Source organism: Gossypium hirsutum, chromosome D12, assembly GCF_007990345.1.
Source record: "Gossypium hirsutum isolate 1008001.06 chromosome D12, Gossypium_hirsutum_v2.1, whole genome shotgun sequence".
Lineage (NCBI taxonomy): Eukaryota > Viridiplantae > Streptophyta > Magnoliopsida > Malvales > Malvaceae > Gossypium > Gossypium hirsutum.
In genome coordinates, this window is record NC_053448.1 from 2,562,295 (window position 1) to 2,569,528 (window position 7,234).

The following is a 7,234-nucleotide window of genomic DNA, read 5'->3' on the forward strand; positions in this document are numbered from 1 at the left end:
AAAACACGAGATCTAGAAAATATGCTGCAATCTCGTCAACAACAATTAGATAACCTCTTGAAGGCTCTAGAAGAAAAGAGTGAGCAGTACGATAGGGACATTCACGCGTATGAAGGAACTCTCAAAGAAAAAGAAATGCAACTTGACTTCTTGATCAATGAAATTCGTAAAGCGGCTATACAAGTTGTTCAATTATCAGATGAAGCCGAAGTTCTCAGTTGCCAATTCCCTCCGAGCCAAAGATCGAGCATATCAGAGTTTTTAGAGCAAGTGAAGAAACAAGGCAATGTGGCTAGGAAATTTGTGTAACTGTTGGAAAAATGAGAACTTTGTGTAATAGACTATGTTGATAAATGAAATGCCTAAATATGGGGCTATCTTGAAATCAACACCAATTTCTTGCATTTCATTCATAACTGACATTCATTTGACATTCATGCATTCATTCATGCATCAATTCATTCATTGCATATCCCATACTCGTTCGCTGAGGTTAAAACATACAATTCGCAGTTGCAAGACTTCAAGACTGGAACCACGTCATCCGTATAAAACGCGCCGACAAGCTAGAGTAATGGAGAATGAATTCAATGAGAGAATTGAAAGGATGGAAAGGGCTCAAAAGGAATTACAAGAGCAACTAGCCAAATCGCAACAAGAGACGAGAGACCTAATGGTGAGATCTCGAGAGGAATCGCTCGAGCAAAGAGATCAGATGGCTAAAATGATGGAGATGATGACAACTTTGGTCAAAGGAAAGGGACCCATGCAGAACTCCGATGTTATGGAACCTCGGTCAAGAATTCACCATGATCAGGATCCATTCTATCCCCCGGGATTCACTCCACCGCCCGCATATACAATACAAAGAGGGTATACTCAAGAGGAACCCACTGGCTTAGAACATCGACCTATGCCACCTGCTCCACCCACTAATTTGGGGCAAGGAATGTTAGCATCGAACCCAGGGGCTAGTCCTGCTAATCCACTAGTTCCAGATCTGGATGACCCAACAGAGGTAGCCAAGTTGAAATTGGATAACCATGACGCAAAATATAGGAGTCTAGAGGAAAGACTCAAAGCAATAGAAGGCACTGAAGTCTTCTCCGCACTAGGTGCCAAGGAACTCAATTTGGTACCTGATCTAATTTTGCCCCCGAAGTTCAAAGTGCCTGACTTTGAGAAGTATGATGGGACAAGGTGCCCAAAAGCACATCTCATTATGTTCTGTCGAAAGATGACCGGTTATGTGAACGAGGATAAACTACTCATACATTGCTTTCAAGATAGTCTAACAGGGTCAGCTCTTCGGTGGTACAATCAACTCAGTAGAGAAAAGATTCGATCTTGGAAGGACTTGGCGTCAGCATTTTGCGAGCAGTACAAGCATGTATCGGATATGGTGCCAGACCGTATGACCTTGCAAATGATGGAGAAAAAGCCATCAGAGACCTTTAGACAGTATGCGCAGAGATGGAGAGACGTCTCAGCTCAAGTGGAACCCCCACTAACAAAAACGGAGATAACCGTTCTCTTTATCAATACTTTAAAGGCACCGTTTTATGACAAATTAGTGGGAAGTGCCACGAAAGATTTCGCGGATATTGTAATATCCGGTGAACTCATAGAGAATGCCATCAAGAGCGGTAGAATGGAAGGATCAGAAGGCTCAAGAAAAGCAGCACCCTTAAGGTAGAAAGAGCCAGAAGCCCTCATGGTGGGAACTGGGAGTCGTTACATTCCCAATTCGTATCCTAATCAACCCCGACCTCGAAATTATCTACCCTCGAATTTCCATTATCCCCCTCAAACCCCTTACTACCAAGCACCACATCCGTCCTGCCCCGTATACGCCACGAACAACCAAAGACCCGTCATTACTTTCCCACAAAACACGGTACCCGCCCAAAGCCAACCCAGAAACGAACCAAGACCATCAAGGCATAATCCCGAGATACCGCAATTTACCCCCATCCCTGTGTTGTATGGGGAATTGTACCCAAAACTTTTAGAAAAATAGCTAATTTCTCTCCATTACATGGCACCCCTTAAACCTCCATACCCAAAGTGGTATGATCCAAACGCTAGTTGTGCATACCATGCAGGGAACCAAGGGCACTCTACTGAGAACTGTCTCGCTTTCAAAAGGAGAGTTCAAGGACTCATTGACGCGGGTATCCTACGATTCGATAGTGCTAGTAACGCCACGGGGAACCCGTTCCCTAACCATATCGAAGGGAATGTGAGCACAGTGGGGAAAGAGGATGAATGGAAGGTCAGAAGATGTGTGGTAGAAATAATGACGCCTCTGCAGAAAATCTGGGAGGTATTAGTTAAGAAAGGATTGCTCTGTCACTCTGATAGAGTTTTTGGAGAAGAAGGTCAAAGTTTTTGCAATTTTCATGGGATTGTTGGGCACGACATTCAGTCGTGCGAGGACTTTAAAAGGTTACTTCAAGACCGGATGAATAATAAGGAGATCAAGGTCCTTAACAAGAGTGAAGATGCCAATGAAAGAGAAGTATGCGTCTCTGATAGCCAATCATCAGGGCCCCCTTATAGTGCTGATCGACCGTTGGTAATTTATTACGACGCGATGAGAGAGCCATTGAAACCACAGATGGTAATTGAAGTACCATCTCCTTTCCCGTATAAGGACAACAAAACAGTACCGTGGAGATATGATGTTAATATCGTTACACCGGAAGTTGAAAAGTCCAAAGCCATAATTGAAGATGTTGGGGAGGTAGGTCATTTTACTCGAAGTGGACGATGCTATTCTAAAGAAGTTGAACCGGTAAAGAAAAGTAGCGACTCGAAGCAAAAAGGGAAAGCAGTGATGCACGAGGAATTCTTGAAATTTATTAAGCACAGCGAATATAGTGTGGTGGAACAACTGAGCAAGCAGCCAGCACGAATCTCAGTTCTATCTCTACTGTTAAATTCAGAGCCACACCGGAACGCTTTATTGAAGGTGTTAAATCAAGCTTACGTGGCCAACAACATATCTGTCGAAAAGCTTGATAGGTGGGTAAACAATCTGAATGCGGACAACTTCATCTCTTTTAGTGATGATGAGATACCGCTAAATGGTAGAGGTTCGGTGAAAGCGCTGCATATCACGACCCGCTGCAAGGGCTACATAATACCGAACGTACTCATCGATAATGGGTCAGCATTAAATGTTATGCCATTGGCTACACTTTCCAGAATACCGATAGATTTGTCCTACTTAAAGCCCTGTCATTCCACGGTAAGGGCCTTCGACGGGACGAGGCGTGAAGTCATGGGAAAGATCGAAATCCCTTTGGAAGTGGGCCCCTACATATATGAGGTTGAATTCCAAGTCATGGACATTACACCCTCTTATAACTGCCTTTTGGGAAGACCTTGGATTCATTCTGCTGGAGCAGTCCATCATCCCTCCATCAAAAGTGAAATTCATCATGGATGGTTGTTTGGTCACAGTCGAGGGCGAAGAGACATCATCGCATCTATCTCTGCTGATGCGCCATATCTGGAAGTAAGCAAGGATGCAGTGGAATGTTCCTTTCGATCCCTTGAATTCATCAATGCCACTTTCGTCGCTGAGGGAAATAGAATTCCAATGCCAAAACTGTCGAGAAATACCAGAATGGGTGTCAAGTTGACCGTAGGAAGGGGAGCTCGTGCGAGAAGAGGTTTAGGGAGATATATGCAAGGAATAGTGAGGGCTTTAAAGCCAGTGCACCACAAGGCCCGATACGGTTTGGGGTTCCAGCCTGACATGCGCCAAAGAAGAAGACAGTGGAAGAAGGATCAAGAAAGCAGAATTGCAAGAACTTTGGGCCGAGAACCAGAATGGGAACCAATAGAGTACCCTCCTTTGTCAAAACATTTACATCTGCGGGAATGATGTACCCTGGACAAGAGGATCCACGAAACATGTTGGGATTAATTGAAAAGGATTTTCAGAATGTTAGTATAAATGTCATTGACAAAGAAGCTGGTGCAAGTAAAGATGTCTCGAGGATACGCCCTTGCCCTCCTGGTTTCATGTTGAACAATTGGATTGCTGAGGAGCTTCTTGTAGTTTATAAGCCTTCAGAGTAATGCTAAACATCAACCTTCCATTGTGTCCTTAGATATAATAGATTTCTTTTGTAAGAGTTTGCATTCGCTCTTTATCATTTAAATGAATATCAATGAAGATGCATTTTGTCACGATTTTTCGCATTATCACTAATTTCATAATCATTTTCTCATTTCATAGCCTATCCTTACATTTGCCTCATTGCCATGACATAACATTTTGTTTGTTGTTTCCAATACTTGGATGTCCCCGATAGCTTCCTTTTCCATTCAACTTTCAGGTGCTCAGATATTGACGACATGAATAAGCCCGTTACGAATCTTGAAATTGATTTTGAGAAGGCTGTTTGCTTAGGAGAATTTGAAGCCGAAGAAAATGCTGAAGATTATGTCTCGTCTCCTGAATTGTTAAGAATGGTGGAACAAGAGGATAAACAGGTTCTGCCTCATGAAGAATCTGTAGAAACAATAAATTTGGGCACTGAAGAGAGGAAACAGGAAGTTAAGATTGGGACTTCTATTTCAGAAAGTACCAGGCGTAGTTTGATCACTTTACTCCGCGAATACAAAGATGTTTTCGCGTGGTCATACCAGGACATGCCAGGGCTAGATGAAGATTTAGTGGTCCATAAGCTCCCATTAAAGCCAGAATGCAAGCCCATCCAGCAAAAATTAAGACGGATGAGGCCCGAAATGCTGTTGAAAATAAAAGAGGAAGTCAAGAAGCAATTTGAGCTGGCTTCCTACAAGCCTCCAAATATCCAGAATGGGTGGCTAACATAGTCCCGGTACCAAAGAAAGATGGAAAAGTACGAATGTGCGTGGATTACCGTGACCTAAATCGAGCAAGCCCAAAAGATAATTTTCCCTTGCCACATATTGACACGTTGGTGGACAACACAGCAAAACATTCATTGTTTTCTTTCATGGATGGATTCTCGGGGTATAATCAGATCAAGATGGCTTCTGAGGATATGGAGAAAACTACCTTCATAATAATGTGGGGAACGTTCTGCTACAAGGTGATGCCATTCGGGTTAAAGAATGCTGGGGCAACATATCAGAGGCTATGGTGACGTTATTCCATGACATGATGCATAAAGAAATAGAGGTCTACGTCGACGATATGATTGCTAAATCTCGAGGAGAAGAAGAGCATGTAATGAACCTCAAGAAGTTGTTCGAAAGGCTGAGAAAGTTTCAGCTAAAGCTTAATCCAGCCAAATGTACATTCGGGGCTACCTCGGGAAAGTTGCTGGCTTCATTGTCAGTGAAAGAGGTATCAAAGTTGATCCAGATAAAATAAAAGCCATCCAAGAATTACCACCTCCGCGCACGCAAAAGAAGTTAGAGGATTTTTAGGGAGATTAAATTACATCGCCCGATTTATCGCTCAACTTACCAACCAATGCGACCCAATCTTTCGGCTTCTTCGAAAACATAACCCGAGAGAATGGAACGAGGAATGCCAAGTGACCTTTGATAAGATAAAACAATATTTGTCCAGTCCTCCAGTGCTAGTACCGCCAACTCCGGGAAGACCATTAATTTTGTATCTGACAGTGTTCGAAAGTTCAATGGGTTGCGTACTGGGACAACATGACGAGTCAGGAAAGAAAGAAAAGGCGATCTACTACCTCAGCAAAAGTTCACTGAATATGAGGCAAAATTATTCGTCCGTTGAGAAATATTGTTGCGCTCTGGTTTGGGTAGCTCGGAGACTCAGATAATATATGTTGTATCACACGACATGGCTAATTTCAAAGCTGGACCCAATAAAATACATGATGGAATCGCCGGCACTATCAGGAAGAATGGCACGATGGCAGCTCCTCCTTTCGGAATATGACATTGCCTATGTAAGTCAGAAGTCAATAAAAGGGAGCACAATAGCTGACTTCTTAGCAACTCGAACGACAGAGGAATATGAGCCTTTAAGATTCGATTTCCCAGACGAAGACTTAATGTGCATCACAGAAATAGAATCCGAGTCATCAAAAGAGAAGTCATGGAAGATGTGCTTTGATGGTGGTCAAATGCTTTAGGGCATGAATTGGAGCAATCCTGGTATCACCAGACGGGAATCATTATCCGTTCACTGCAAGACTGAACTTCTTCTGTACCAATAATATCGCAGAATATGAGGCCTGTATCATGGGGCTTCGTGCAGCTATCGAACGAAACATCGAGATCTTGGAGGTGTACGGGGACTCAGCCCTAGTGATTTACCAAATCGTGGAGAATGGGAAGTGAGGGACTCAAAATTGATTAAGTACAGCGATTTAGTGGCTGGATTGACCAAGGAATTCAAAGAAATAACTTTTCATTACTTCCCACGAGAAGAGAACCAACTGGCTGATGCCCTAGCCACTTTGGCTTCAATGTTCAAAGCAAGTAGAGAAGCAGAAATAATGCCCCTCAAAATGAGCATATACGAGGTCCCTGCACACTGTTGTAGCATTGAGAAAGAAGTAGACGACGGCCTTGGTTCCATGATATCTTAGAATATATCAAGAATCAAAGGTATCCCGAACAAGCGAATGAGAACGATAAAAGAACAATTAGAAGAATGGCAGCGGGATTTGTTCTTGATGGGGATATCCTGTATAAAAAGGAAAGGATCAGATGCTTTTGAGATGTGTGGATGATGTTGAAACCAGAAAAATACTTGAAGAGGTCCATGAGGGAATTTGCGGAACGCATGCCAATGGTTTCAATATGGCCAGAAAGATCATGAGACTCGGTTATTATTGGCTGACAATGGAAAGTGACTGCATCAATGTTGCCAGAAAATGCCACAAATGTCAAATCTACGGCGATAAAATTCATGTAGCCCCTTCACCCCTTCATGTCATGACTTCTCCGTGGCCTTTTTCTATGTGGGGCATGGATGTCATAGGGCCAATTTCTCCAAAAGCTTCAAATGGACATCGATTCATTTTTGTGGTTATCGATTACTTCACAAAATGGATTGAAGCCGCTTCGTTTGCCAATGTGACGAAGACTGCAGTGTGCAAGTTTTTGAAAAAGGAAATCATTTGCCGTTATGGTTTGCCTGAAAGAATCATCTCAGATAATGCCACGAATCTGAACAATAAGATGATGAAAGAAGTGTGCGAGCAGTTCCAAATAAAGCATCATAATTCCTCGCCCTATCGCCCAA